The sequence below is a fragment of the Halichoerus grypus genome, chromosome 15, assembly GCF_964656455.1.
Source record: "Halichoerus grypus chromosome 15, mHalGry1.hap1.1, whole genome shotgun sequence".
NCBI lineage: Eukaryota > Metazoa > Chordata > Mammalia > Carnivora > Phocidae > Halichoerus > Halichoerus grypus.
In genome coordinates, this window is record NC_135726.1 from 50,560,734 (window position 1) to 50,574,222 (window position 13,489).

General features: G+C 38.5%; 1 protein-coding gene across 2 annotated transcripts in view; it reads right to left on the reverse strand.

Annotated features, from left to right (window-relative positions):
• The window catches only part of ZNF112 (zinc finger protein 112), a 40,817-nt gene extending 27,544 nt beyond the window's left edge, over window positions 1–13,273 (reverse strand). The window contains exon 1 of one of the 2 annotated variants that reach the window (XM_036093582.2): window positions 13,172–13,273. The gene's annotated coding sequence lies outside the window, so the exon portion shown is untranslated. The remainder of the gene's footprint in view (window positions 1–13,171) is intronic. The other variant, XM_078063021.1, reaches the window with a different exon arrangement.
• Window positions 13,274–13,489: the final 216 nt, after the last annotated feature.

Consider the following 13,489-nt stretch of genomic DNA (forward strand, 5'->3'; position numbering starts at 1 on the left):
GCAGGTGCTTTGCAGAAAATATTGTAATCTATTATGTGCTACTGAGCCAGTAGTGTGAATAGTGAACTTCATTCAGTCTCATAGACTTAACCACCATCAGTTTAATGAATTCTGTCAGAAATAGCACTGGGTGTTATACGAAAACAACGGATCGTGGATCACCACATCAAAAATTAATGATGTATTGTATGGTGACTAACATAACATAATATAAATAAATAAATAAATAAATAAATAAATAAATAAATAAATAAATAAATGAAATAGAAACCAAATATCCTAACTTGCCTCACCATACAGCAGTTCAATGGCTGAGCAGCAGTAAAATTTTTTTATGACTTTTTAAAAAAGTCTCAGAGCCGGGACTGAAATTTTCCTGAATGAGAAAAATTGACCCCAGCCATGCTGAATGGCTTTGGAAATTAGCTTTGGCTAGACTTGATGATGTTAATGAATCCAACCTAAAAGTAGAAGTATGGTAGTAATAAAGTCATTTTGATAGCAACTGATTTTGTTTAAATCACAAGTAATGCCAAACTGCTTTATATATTTCAACCCTGTCAAAAGTTAAAATGAGCACAATCTCCATTCCCACATAAATTTGTAATATTTGTATTTTCTGAGCTTAAAGTACATAATCCCAGCAGTGTTTTCAGATCTTGATGCAAGTACAAAGGAACTTTCCATATTTCAAAATTGGTTTAACTATATAATTGAGGAGCTTCCTCCTAACCTTCCATTAGAAGTAATCTGCGATGTAATGACATACTAAAAGGCAAATGTCAAGAGAAGAACCTAAGAGAAGAACCTAAGAGAATTCTATAAATGCATTCGATATTAGTTTCCTATTGCTAGCACAACAAGTTACCACAAACTTGGTGCCTTAAAACAGTACAATTTATTCTTTTTCAGTTATGGAGGTCAGAAGTCTAAGATCAGTTTTTGGGCTAAGGTCAAGATGTCAGCATGGCTGGTCCCTTCTAGGGGAGAATCCATTTCCTTGCTTTTTCCAACTCCTACAGGCACCTGCATTCCTTGGTCCATGGTCACATCACTCCAATCTCTGCTTCTGTCATCCCATTACCTTCTCCTGACACTGATCTCCCGCCTTCCTCCTATAGGGACCGTTGTGATTACAGTGTGCCCACTTGGATAATCTTGCCATCCCAAGATCCATAACTTAATCACACCTGCAAAGTCTCTTCTACCATGTAAAGTAACATGGGTTTTGGGAATTAGGATGTGGACATCTTTGGGGAGCCACTATTCAGGCTTCCAGTTGCATCTTCCAGTTTATTATTATGCACAATTAAAATGACAAACTTGTGGACTGATATCAGTATTTAGTAGTACTTATTTGTTTAAAAGGTCATTTTTCAGTAAGTGATAAAAGGTATAAAATCTCATTACAGAGCAGCATAAACAGAAAAACATTTGCAGTCAATTTTGATGACAGGGGAATACTAACCTTGAAAGTCAGTTAAGTTAAATGTTATCCCCCAAAATATTTCTATTCTCATTAGTACACCTGTATTACCAAAAAAAAAAAAAAAAAAAATTGTACTCAATCATTGTATTTTGGATTTTATTAATAAAAATGCTGTGGATATTTCTCTCTTGTTAATACACAGACCTAAATAATATTCTTGAATCTGCTGCTTGACTGGAAAAGCTGAAAATATTTACAATCTGGGCCTTAATAGAAAAAGATTGTGAGCCCCTGGACAAATTCAATTAAACCCAGAGTTCTTCGAAAAGATCAATGAAATTAAACTTCTTGCCAGACCAACAAAGAACAAAAGAGAAAAGACACAAATTATCAAAATCAAGAATGAAAGAAGGGATATCATTATAGACTCAACAGACATTAGAAGAATAATAAGGGAATGTTACAAGAAACTTTGCATTCATCAATTCAATATGGTAGATGAAGTTATTTAATTCCTTAAAAGACACAAAATACAAAATATTGAGAGAAACCAAAATTAAAAACTTTTGCTCTACAAAAGATGCTGTTAAGAGCATGAAAAGAGGAGTGCCTGGGTGGCACAGTCTGTTGGGCACCCGACTCTTGGTTTGGGCTCAGGTCATGATCTCAGGGTCATGAGACTGCGCCCTGTCAGGCTCCACACTCAGTGTGGAGTCTGCTTGAGATTCTCTCTCTCCCTCTCCCCTACCCTGAGTGCTCTCTCTTTCTCAAATAAATAAATCTTTTTTTAAAAAGAACATGAGGGGCGCCTGGGTGGCTCAGTCGTTAAGTGTCTGCCTTCAGCTCAGGTCATGATCCCAGGGTCCTGGGATCGAGCCCTGCATCAGGCTCCCTGCTCAGTGGGAAGCCTGCTTCTCCCTCTCCCACTCCCCCTGCTTGTGTTCCCTCTCTCTCACTGTGTCTATAAAATCTTTACAAAAAATAAAAAATTTAAAAAGAGCATGAAAAGACAAGCTACAGGCAGAGAAGAAATATCTGCAAATCACATATTTAACAAAGGACTTGTATCCACAATATATAAATAACTCTCAAAAATCAACAAGGAAAACACAATCCAATTACCCAAATTAAAACTGAGCAAAACATATAGACAAAACACTTCAGCAAAGAAGATATAAGGATGGTAAATAAGCTAAAGAAAAGCTGTATCTGCTGAATATCATTGGTCATTAGGGAAATTAAATTAAAGTCACAATGATATTGCAATACATACTTATTAGAATGGCTAAAATTAAAAATAAAATACAGACAATGCTAAGTGATGACAGAGATGTGGAGCAACTGGAACTCTCTCTCTCATACATCATTAGTGGAAATACAGGATGGTAGACATACTGGAGAGCAGTTGGGTAGTTTCTTATAATGTAAAACATACACTTTCCATAGGACCCAACATTCCCATTCCTGGTTATATACACTAGAGAAATAAGCACCAAAACCTTTACACAAATGTTTCCAGCAGCTTATTCATAACTGCCAAGAACTGGAAACAAACCAAATATCCTTCAGTGGATGAATGGATAAACTATAGTATATACATTTATGGAAATGTAGTATTAACCAGCAATAAAAACAGATGAAGTATTGATATATACAATGTCAAAGGCATTATTCTGAGTGAAAGAATCCAGCCTCAAAAGTTTACAAATGGGAAAAAAAGGTTACATATGATGAGTTCATTTATATGACATTCTCAAAAAGACAAACCTATATAGGGTTATAGTGGTTGCTGGTAGTTACAGATATGGTGAAGGGTGATAATAAAGGGAATATAGGAGGGAAGTTTTGGGGGCTAATGGGACTGCTTTGCATCTGATGATGGTGGTGATTATACAAATCCATACCTGCATTAAAATTAATAAAATTGCACCCCAAAAAGAAATAGTAAATTTTACTATAAAATCATTGTTTTTTAAAAACCCATTTCCTCATCTGTAAAATAAGGGTAATAAGCTTGTTATGAAAACTAATTTAGTATACATAAACTATTAGAAACACTGCCTCCAGGCATAACAGTCTACAAATATTTGCTATTATCATTTCTACCAATGTGTTTCTTAGGAAATACGGGTTTTTTTAAATTGAACCCTAACCCTAAACCTAACCCTAACCATAACCCTGACACACATTGTTACTGAGTTGCAGGCATACAACATAACGATTCTTAGGAAATGTGTTTTAGGTCATCAAAATAATTGCCCACCAACTTTTCAATACTCTGAAATAGTTGGTGGATTCGATAGCTCACTGATATTAATGAATATCTCCATGGGTTATTTCTATTCCGTTTTGCTACCTAATTCCAATTTCAGGAAATCTGCACTGCAAATGCTTGATGCCAGCTGTCTGTTGAGTAGCTATTCTAAACACAAATCCTTGCCAATCTTATACTGAGAACTGGACACAGTTATGGAGAAAAATATGACATGGTCCCAGAAACACAAGAACTTCAAGTGTATGGGAAGAGAGGGATAACATACAAAGAATAAGAAGACATAGGTAAGTCAAATTCTATATGGGAAAACAAAATTCATCACCATCCCTCTCCAAAGTGCAATACTCTTATGTCCCGGAGCCTTCTCAAGTAAGTAACATTCTCCAAGCTGCAAAGAATGAAAACCTTAGGGTAGCTGCTAACATCTCCCTTTCTTGGTCTTGGATATATAAAAAAAAAATGTTTGATAATCAATTTTTGGCAATTATGACAATCAACCAACCACTATCATACTGACTCAATGTTGGGAATTTGTGTTAAAATACTGAAACAAAAAGATCGGGGAGGGTGGGGGTTAGGGTAGGGGTGGTTAATACAAGACTGACAAATGTTAACAAGGATTAAATGTGGGTGATGGTTCCACTGGGGTTCATCATTTTACTCTTATTACATCTATGTTTATAAATTTCCACAGTAAAAACTTAAGAGGGAAATAAAACCTATACGTATTTTGTAAAATTTAAGTAAAAAAATCCAAATATATACATATACATATATATGTGTATATATATATATATTACATATATACAGAAAAACATTAAAACATTAATATGTTATCTCTACAACCTGTGGTTATGGACAATTAAACTCTTCTGTTTATACTTTGTATATCTTCTTAATTCTCTACAACATGCAATCTATAATCATTTCTATAATCAGAGTATGAACTATAAATTTCTTTCTAGGATTTAGCCTATTTTAATTAAAGTATAGTTGATATATTAGTTTCAGGTATGACACAATGATTCAACAATTCTATACATTATGCAGTGCTCCCCATGATAAGTATCGTTACCATCTGTCACACACAAATTTAATACAGTATTCTTGATTCTATTCTGTACTTTTCATCCCTGTGACTTATTTATTTTATAACAGGAAGTTTGTACCTCTTCATTCCCTTCACCTATTTCACCCATTGCCCCCACCCCTTTCCCCTCTAGCAAACACCAGTTTGTTCTCTGTATTTATGAGTCTGTTTCTGTTTTGTTGTTATTGTTGTTTCCTTTTGTTTTTTAGGTTCCACATATACGTGAAATCATATGGTATTTGTCTTTCTTGGATTTTTTTTTTTTAAGATTTTATTTATTTATTTGACAGAGAGAGAGACAGCAAGAGAGGGAACACAAGCAGGGGGAGTGGGAAAGGGAGAAGCAGGCTTCCCGCTGAGCCAGGAGCCCGATGTGGGACTCGATCCCGGGACTCCAGGACCATGACCTGAGCCAAAGGCAGTCGCTTAACCAACTGAGCCACCCAGGCACCCCGTCTTTCTCGGATTTATTTCACTTAGAACTATAAATATTATTTCAAATACAATACAATTATATTGCAGATAACTGAAAATATCTTAGCAAAAACTGAAAACTCATTGACATAGCTTTCATGGCCTTCTACAAAAATCTAAAACATGACTTCTCAACCTGATAATAAACACGGTAAGAACTAAAGCAATAGATTGAAACCTAAATTTAAATCCCAGCTCAGCCTACTAGCTGTGTGAACCTAGGATAAATAACTTATGCACTCTGTGTCTCCCTTTTCTCATCTACAACATGGGAATAACAGTATCCAGGAGACCCCAGAGGGCTCCTGTTAGGATTGAATATGTTAATTCATATAAAACTCCTAGAATAATATTTAGCACTAAATGTTTAAACATAATTGTTAGGAGACAGGAAGATGGTGGCAGAGTAGAAGTACCCCAGGCTTGCTTCATCCCACAAATACAACTAGATAACTATCAGATGATCCTAAATACCCCAGAAATTGACCTGAAGACTGACAGAACTCTCCAACCAAACAAAGAGAAGAGGCTACACTGAAGAAGGTAGGAAATGTGGAGATGTGGTTTAGGGGAGAAACAGATCCTGGTTGCTGTGGAGGGGAGGGAGCCATGGTCGCAGAGAAGGGTGAGACAGAGAAATGCACAAGAACATTTCCCCATTGCCATTGGCTTGGAAAGTGAGAGGGGCTGAATGTTGTGAGTTCTCATATTCAGTGGGGCTTAAAGCCCAGATCTTTTTGGTGGGTTGGTTTGTTTTGTTTTGTTTTGTTTTTGCATTGCACTTTTTAATTGCACAGGCAGTTTTAAATAAATGGAGAAAGCAACTTCCAAAAGCTACACTAGCAGGGAAATATTCCATCAAGTATTTACATAGTGAGCTTCCATAGTTTTACAAAAAATTCCTGATTTTACTTGAACTGTACATGAGGGAAAGGAGCCCCCTCAGGTAGGTGTTCTCTCTGCTTGCAAAAGCAAACTAAAGGACCTAAAACTGGAGGCAAGCCTGGGATGCCAAGAAAGGGGTTAAAGAAATGATAAAGGGCCATTCATAAATTCCATGTCTAAGACACTTATCCAGTGATCCTTACATAAGAATTTTAGGGCAAACTACTGCCCTTATGATAAAGGTACAACCTCAAAAGCTATAATTCTGGATTATAATAATATATCTGAGTACCTTGGATTTCTGGATGACAAAAGATAATACTGGGGGTGACCCATAAGGTTTGAACAAATACTTTAGAAGAATTCCCTAGGACTGTGCATCCTTTACTTTGAAAGCCTGGAGTTTTAAAGGTCAGCAGGCTTGGCTGGGATAAAGCCCAGCAGCACTGTGCTACTCTTGAGGAAAAGGCACGTAAATAAGCCAGGGGCATAGAGCATGAAAACCGTGATCTGAAGAGCACCTGGGGCACACAGTAGGGAGATTATTTGCTCTTCTCAGAGCATGTCCCTGAGAGGCAACATTCATGGAGACACTTGTCTGGGAACAAAGGAGCTGGCTGGTGCCATTTCCCTCCCTCACCCCTCAGCATAAACACAGAGCCACCTGTGGGAAACAGTGCAATGCAGACACTGGCCCCCTAACTTGCTTACACCAAGCCCCACCCCACTGTGCTCCAGTGGAACTGCCTTTCTCAGTCATGCTTACCTCAGTGACAGCACAGCAGGCCCCTCCCCTAGAAAACCAACACAAAACCTGCCCATACCACATCTCTTGACCAGAGTTTTACAGGGCTTCAGTTCTGGTGGAGGTGGTGAAAACACCATGTCTCCTGACTAGAGAGTTTTACAGGGCCTCAGTTCTGGTGGAGGTGATGAAAAGTCTCATTTCACAAGCGGACCGAGCACCCAGATCAAACTTGCCACATTCAGGCCAGGGACCTATCACTGCCCACAGTAGGCAAGGAGAGCATCTGCAGACAACTGGCCTGAAGGATAGAGCAGCTAGAACGCAACAGCAGAGTGCATGCAGCACACACTGGAGACACTTCCTGAAGTGTCAGGCCCTGGGCACTACATGACCTCTTCTTCATAAGGCCATTACTTTCAGGAGCAAAGATTTTTCTAACACAGAGGAGCAGGCAGAGACTTAGACAAAGTGAGAAGATAGAAGAATTTATCCCAAATGAAAGAACAAGATAAGACCACAGCCAGAGATCTAAGTGAAACAGATATAACTAACATGCCTGATGGAGAATTTAAAGCAATGATCATAAGCATACTCACTGGACTTGAGAAAGAATGATACATCAGTGAGACCCTTAACACAGAGATAAGAGTTAAAAAAGAATCAGAGATGAAGAGTGCAATAAACAAGATTAGAAATACCCTTGATGCAATCAACAAGAGGCTGGAAGAAGAACGAATTAATGACCTAGAAGACAAAGTAATGAAAAGCTATGAAACTATTAAAAAGCAGAGAAATGATTATGCAAAACGAGGATATACTTAGGGAACTCAGTGACTCCATCAAACATAATAACATTCATATTACTGGAGTCCCAGAAGAAGAAGAGAAAAAAAGGGGGGGGGGGAAAGTTTATTTGAAGAAATAATAGCTGAAACTTCCCTAATCTGGGGAAGGAAACAGACATCCAGATCCCGCAGGCACAAAGAACTCCCAACAAAATCAACAAAAGCAGGCCAACGCCAAGACATATTGTAATTAAATTTACAAAATGTAGTGATAAGAAAAAAACTTAAAAGCAGTGAGACAAAAGAAGTCAGTAACTTACAAGGGAAAATCCATGAGGCTAGCAGGAGATTTCTCAACAGAAAATGCAAGCCAGAAGGGAGTGGCATGATATATTCAAAATGCTCAATGGGAAAAACTGCAGCCAAGAATATTCTATCCAGCAAGGCTATCACTCAGAATAGAAGGAGAGATAAAGAGCTTCCCAGACAAACAAAAACTAAAAGAGTTGTGACCACTAAGTCAGTCCAGCAAGAAATATTAAAGGGAACTCTTTGAATGGAAAGGAGAGACCAAAAGTGACAATATGAATGTAGGAAAAACAAAAGCAGTAAAAATGAGTATTTCTGTAAAAAAAATCAGTCAAGGAACTCACACATACAAAAAAAAGAATATAAAATATGGTAACATAGTTAAAGCATGGGGAGGAGAGGAGAAAAGAATGTGTTCAAACTTAACCATCTAGTTAATATAGACTGCTATATGCAGAAGAGGTTATATACAAAACTAATGGCAACCATGTATCAAAAACCACCAATAAACATGCAAAAAATAAAGAGAGAGAAATCCAAATATATCACTAAGGAAAATCAGCAAACCATGAAAGAGAGAAAGACAAGAAAGGATCAGAGAAAATCTCCAGAAACAATCACAAAATAAGTAATAAAATGTCAATAAATACATATCTATCAATAATTACTTTGAATGTAAATGGACTAAACGCACCAATAAAAAAAACTCAGGGTGTCAGAATGGATAAAAAAAAAAAGACCCATCTATATGCTGCCTACAAGAGACTCATTTTTGACCTAATAACACCTGTAGATGGACAGTGAGGCACGGAGAAATATTTACCATGCAAATGGATGTCAAAAGAAAACTGGAGTAGCAATACTTATATCAGACAAACTAGACTTTAAAACAAAGACTGTAACAAAAAACAAAGAAGGACACTATATAATAAAGGGGACAATCCAACAAGAAGATATTAACAATTGTAAATATTTATACCCCAACATGGGAGCACTCAAATATATAAAATAATTAATAACAAACATAAAGGAACTATATGATAATAATACAATAATAGTAGGGGACTTTAACACCCCACTTATATCAATAGACAGATCATCTAAGCAGAAAATCAACAAGGAAACAATGGCTTGAATGACACACTGGACCAGATGAACTCAACAAGTATATTCAGAACATTCCATCCTAAAATGGCAGAATACATATTCTTTACAAATGCACATGGAATATTCTCCAGAATAGATCATATATTAGGTCACAAATCAGCCCTCAACAAATACAAAAACACTGAGATTATACTATGCATATTTTCTGACCACAACACTATGAGACTTGAAGTCAACCACAAGAAAAAATTTGGAGAGACCACAAATACATGAAGGTTAAACATGCTACTAAACAATGAATGGGTCAACCAGGAAATAAAGAAGTTAAAAAATACATGGAGACAAAAGTGAAAACATGATGGTCCAAAACCGTTAGGATGCATCAAAAGCAGTCCTAAGAGGGAAGTATATAGCAATAAAGGCCTACCTCAAGGAGCAAGAAAAATCTCAAATAAACAACCTAAACTTACATCTAAAGGAGCTAGAAAAAGAACAACAAAGCCTAAAGCCAGCAGAAGGAAGAAAATAATAAAGATTATAGCAGACACTTCTCAAAAGAAGACATACAAATGGCTAACAGACACATGAAAAAATGTTCATCATCATTAGCCATCAGGGAAATTCAAATCAAAACCACACTGAGATATCACCTTACAACAGTTAGAATGGCAAAAATTGACAAGGCAAGAAACAACAAATGTTGGAGAGGTTGTGGAGAGAGGGGAACCCTCTTACACTGTTGGTGGGAATGCAAGTTGGTACAGCCACTTTGGAAAACAGTGTGGAGGTTCCTCAAAAAATTAAAAATAGAGCTACCCTATGACCCAACAATTGCACTATTGGGTATTTACCCCAAAGACACAGAGGTAGTGAAAAGAAGGGCCATATGCACCCCAATGTTCATGGCAGCAATGTCAGCGATAGCCAAACTGTGGAAAGAGCCAAGATGCCCTTCAACAGATGAATGGGTAAAGAAGATGTGGTCCATATATACAATGGAATATTACTCAGCCATCAGAAAGGATGAATACCCAACTTTTACATCAACATGGATGAGACTGGAGGAGATTATGCTAAGTGAAATAAGTCAAGCAGGGAAAGTCAATTATCATATGGTTTCACTTATTTGTGGAACATAAGGAATAGCATGGAGGACATTAGGAGAAGGAAGGGAAAAATGAAGGGGGAAATCGGAAGGAGAGATGAACCATGAGAGACTATGGACTCTGAGAAACAAACTGAGGGTTTTAGAGGCGAGGGGGGCGGTGAATGAAACAGCAGAAAGAGAAATCAAGGAATCGATCCCATTTGCAACTGCACCAAACACCATAAAATACCTAGGAAAAAATCTAACCAAAGAGGTGAAAGACCTGTACTCTGAAAACTAGAAAAAAACTGACGAAAGAAATTGAAGAGGAAACAAAGAAATGGAAAGACACTCCATGTTCATGGACTGGAAGAACAAATATTGTTAAAATTTCTACGCTACCCAAAGCAATCTATGCATTTAATGCAATCCTGATTAAAATGCCAACAGTATTTTTCACAGAGCTAGAACAAACAATCCTAAAATTTATATGGAACCACAAAAAAAACCCAAATAGCCAAAGCAACCTTGAAGAAGAAAGCAAAGCTGGAGACATCACAATTCCAGACTTCAAGTTATATTACAAAACTATAGACATCAAAACAGTATGCTACAGCACAAAAATAGACACATATATCAATGGAACACACTAGAAAACCCAAAATTGGACCCACAACTATATGGTCAATTAACCTTAGACAAAACACGAAAACATATCCAATGGAAAAAAAACAGTCTTTTCAACAAATGGTGTTGGGAAAACTGGACAGCACCATGCAAAAGAATGAAACTGGACCGCTTTCTTACACCATACACAAAAATAAATCCAAAATGGATGTAAGACCTAAATGTGAGGCAGGAAACCATCAAAATTCTAGAGGAGAACAGGAGCAGTAATCTCTTTGACATTGGCCATAGCAACTTCTTTCTAGATATGTCTCCTGAGGCAAGGGAAACAAGAACAAAAATAAACTATTGGGATTACATCAAAATAAAAAGCTTCTGCACAGTGAAGGAAACAATCAACAAAACTAAAAGGCAACCTATGGAATGGGAGAAGGTATTTGCAAATGACGTATCTGATAAAGGGTTAGTATCCAAATATATAAAGAACTTACACAAATCAACACCCCCCAAAATAATACAATTAAAAAATGGGCAGAAGACATGAACAGACCTGTCTCCACATAAGACGTCCAGATGGCCAACAGACACATGGAAAGATGCTCAACATCACTTATCATCAGGGAAATGCAAATCAAAACTTACAATGAGATATCACCTCACATCTGTCAGAATAGCTAAAATCAACAACACAAGAAACAATTGTTGGCAAGGAAGTGGAGAAAGGGGAACCCTCTTACACTGTTGGTGGAAAACCACACTAGTGTAACCAATGTGGAAAATATATGGAGATTCCTCAAAAAGTTAAAAATAGAACTACCCTATGATCTAGCAATTGCACTACTAGATATTTACAAAAAGGATACAAAAATAGTGGTTCAAAGGGGACCATGCACCCCGATCGATGTTTATGGCAGCATTTATCTACAATAGCCAAATTATGGAAACAGCCCAAGTGCTCAAGGACTGATGAATGGATAAGGAAGATATGGAATATATACACAATGGAGTGTTACTCAGCCATAAAAAAGAATGAAACATTGCCATTTGCAACGATGTGGATGGAGCTAGAGAGTACTCTGCTAAGTGCAGTAAGTCAGGCAAAGAAAGATAAATACCATATGATTTCCCTCATATGTGGAATTAAAGAAACAAAACAAACTAGCAAAGGAAAAAAGAGGGAAAGGCAAACCAAGAAACAGACTCTCAACTATATAGAACAAACTGATGGTTACCAGAATGGAGGTTGGTGGAGGGATGGGTGACACAGGAGGTGGGGATTAAGGAGTGCACTTGTGATGAGCACAGGGTGATGTATAGAAGTGTTGAATCACTATATTGTACACCTGAAACTAATATTACGCTCTATGTTAACTAACTGGAATTTAAATAAAAGCTTTAAAAAAGTAAGTATAATTGTTATTATTCATGCCCAAGTACTCCCCCATCCCTTTCTGTATTTATTTATTCAACAAAAGTCAGGGCATCTTCGCGGTAGAAGAATTTCCAGATGAGTTAAGGAAATATCTTCTCCCCTGAGAGGAGATAACATAAGAGGAAGAGAGATGCTAAGACCTACTCAGGCGAGGCTCTGCTTCCAGAAGCCAAAGCACCATTCCCTCCTCCCAGCGGCCTTTTTCAAGAAGTCCGGGCTGGGGAAGGACAGGAGGCTGAGAGAAATCACAGCTTCATTAGAACTCCCGCACAAATTACAGTGGACATCCCAGACAACACCCAGGAATGACCCTCTACAAAAACTTAAATTTAGATTAAAAAAAAAAAATTGGCATCTGGGTGCAGCCTCCCCTCCTTCAGGACACTGCAGGAGGAGCTCTGACCCCATCCCAGGTTCACAGATGCTTTCAGGGAACTAAGCGCTTCTCCAGAAATTACAAAGTACTGCTATTAAGAGACGTATTTTTTGTTTTTTTTTTTTTTTACCCCAAGCCAGACTTTAAGTCTTTCTCTTCTACATCCTCATTTAACTCTCAAAATAACTCTATTAGGTAGACACTAATACCAACTTAAAGAGGAATGAGGCAGAGACACGAATTCTCCGAATATTATACGGCTGGGAAGCGGCAGCACTGGCTGGTGGTCGGGGAAAGGGCCGGGGAAATGCAGAACCCAGGAAACCCTCACTCCCAGCGACCTGGGAACCTGGCCCGGGCCCGGAGCCCGGTATGCACCCAGCGCCCCGCACTCCACAGAGCTCATTCAGAGGGAACACAAACCCCGCCCTTCGCCGCAGGCGGATTCTCTTCCCCAGGGTCGAGCGCCTGATGACCACCGGCCCACCGCAAAGTGAGGCCAGGTCAGTGCGGCCGCCAGGAGGGCGCCGGGGGTGGGTGGGCTCACCTTTCGCAGAGGAATGAAGGCCGCGGCCTCGCGTACCTGGAGCGGAAGCGACTCTGCCTACAGAGAGCTCCTGGACTACGCTTCCCAGAATTCCCGACGGGAGCAGGAACGCAGCCTCGGCCTCCTGCAGCGGAAGTTATCCTGCGCCACTGTGTTCCTGGACTACATTTCCCAGAATTCCCAGGCCACCTCGTCGTCTTCCTCGGGCGGAAGTGTTGGCTGTCGCACCGAGAGGCTGGATTGTATTTAAAGCGTGCGGGTCCGGCGCGAATTCCGTAACCCCGAAATGCTGCCAAGTGTACAGAACTCTTTTATGTA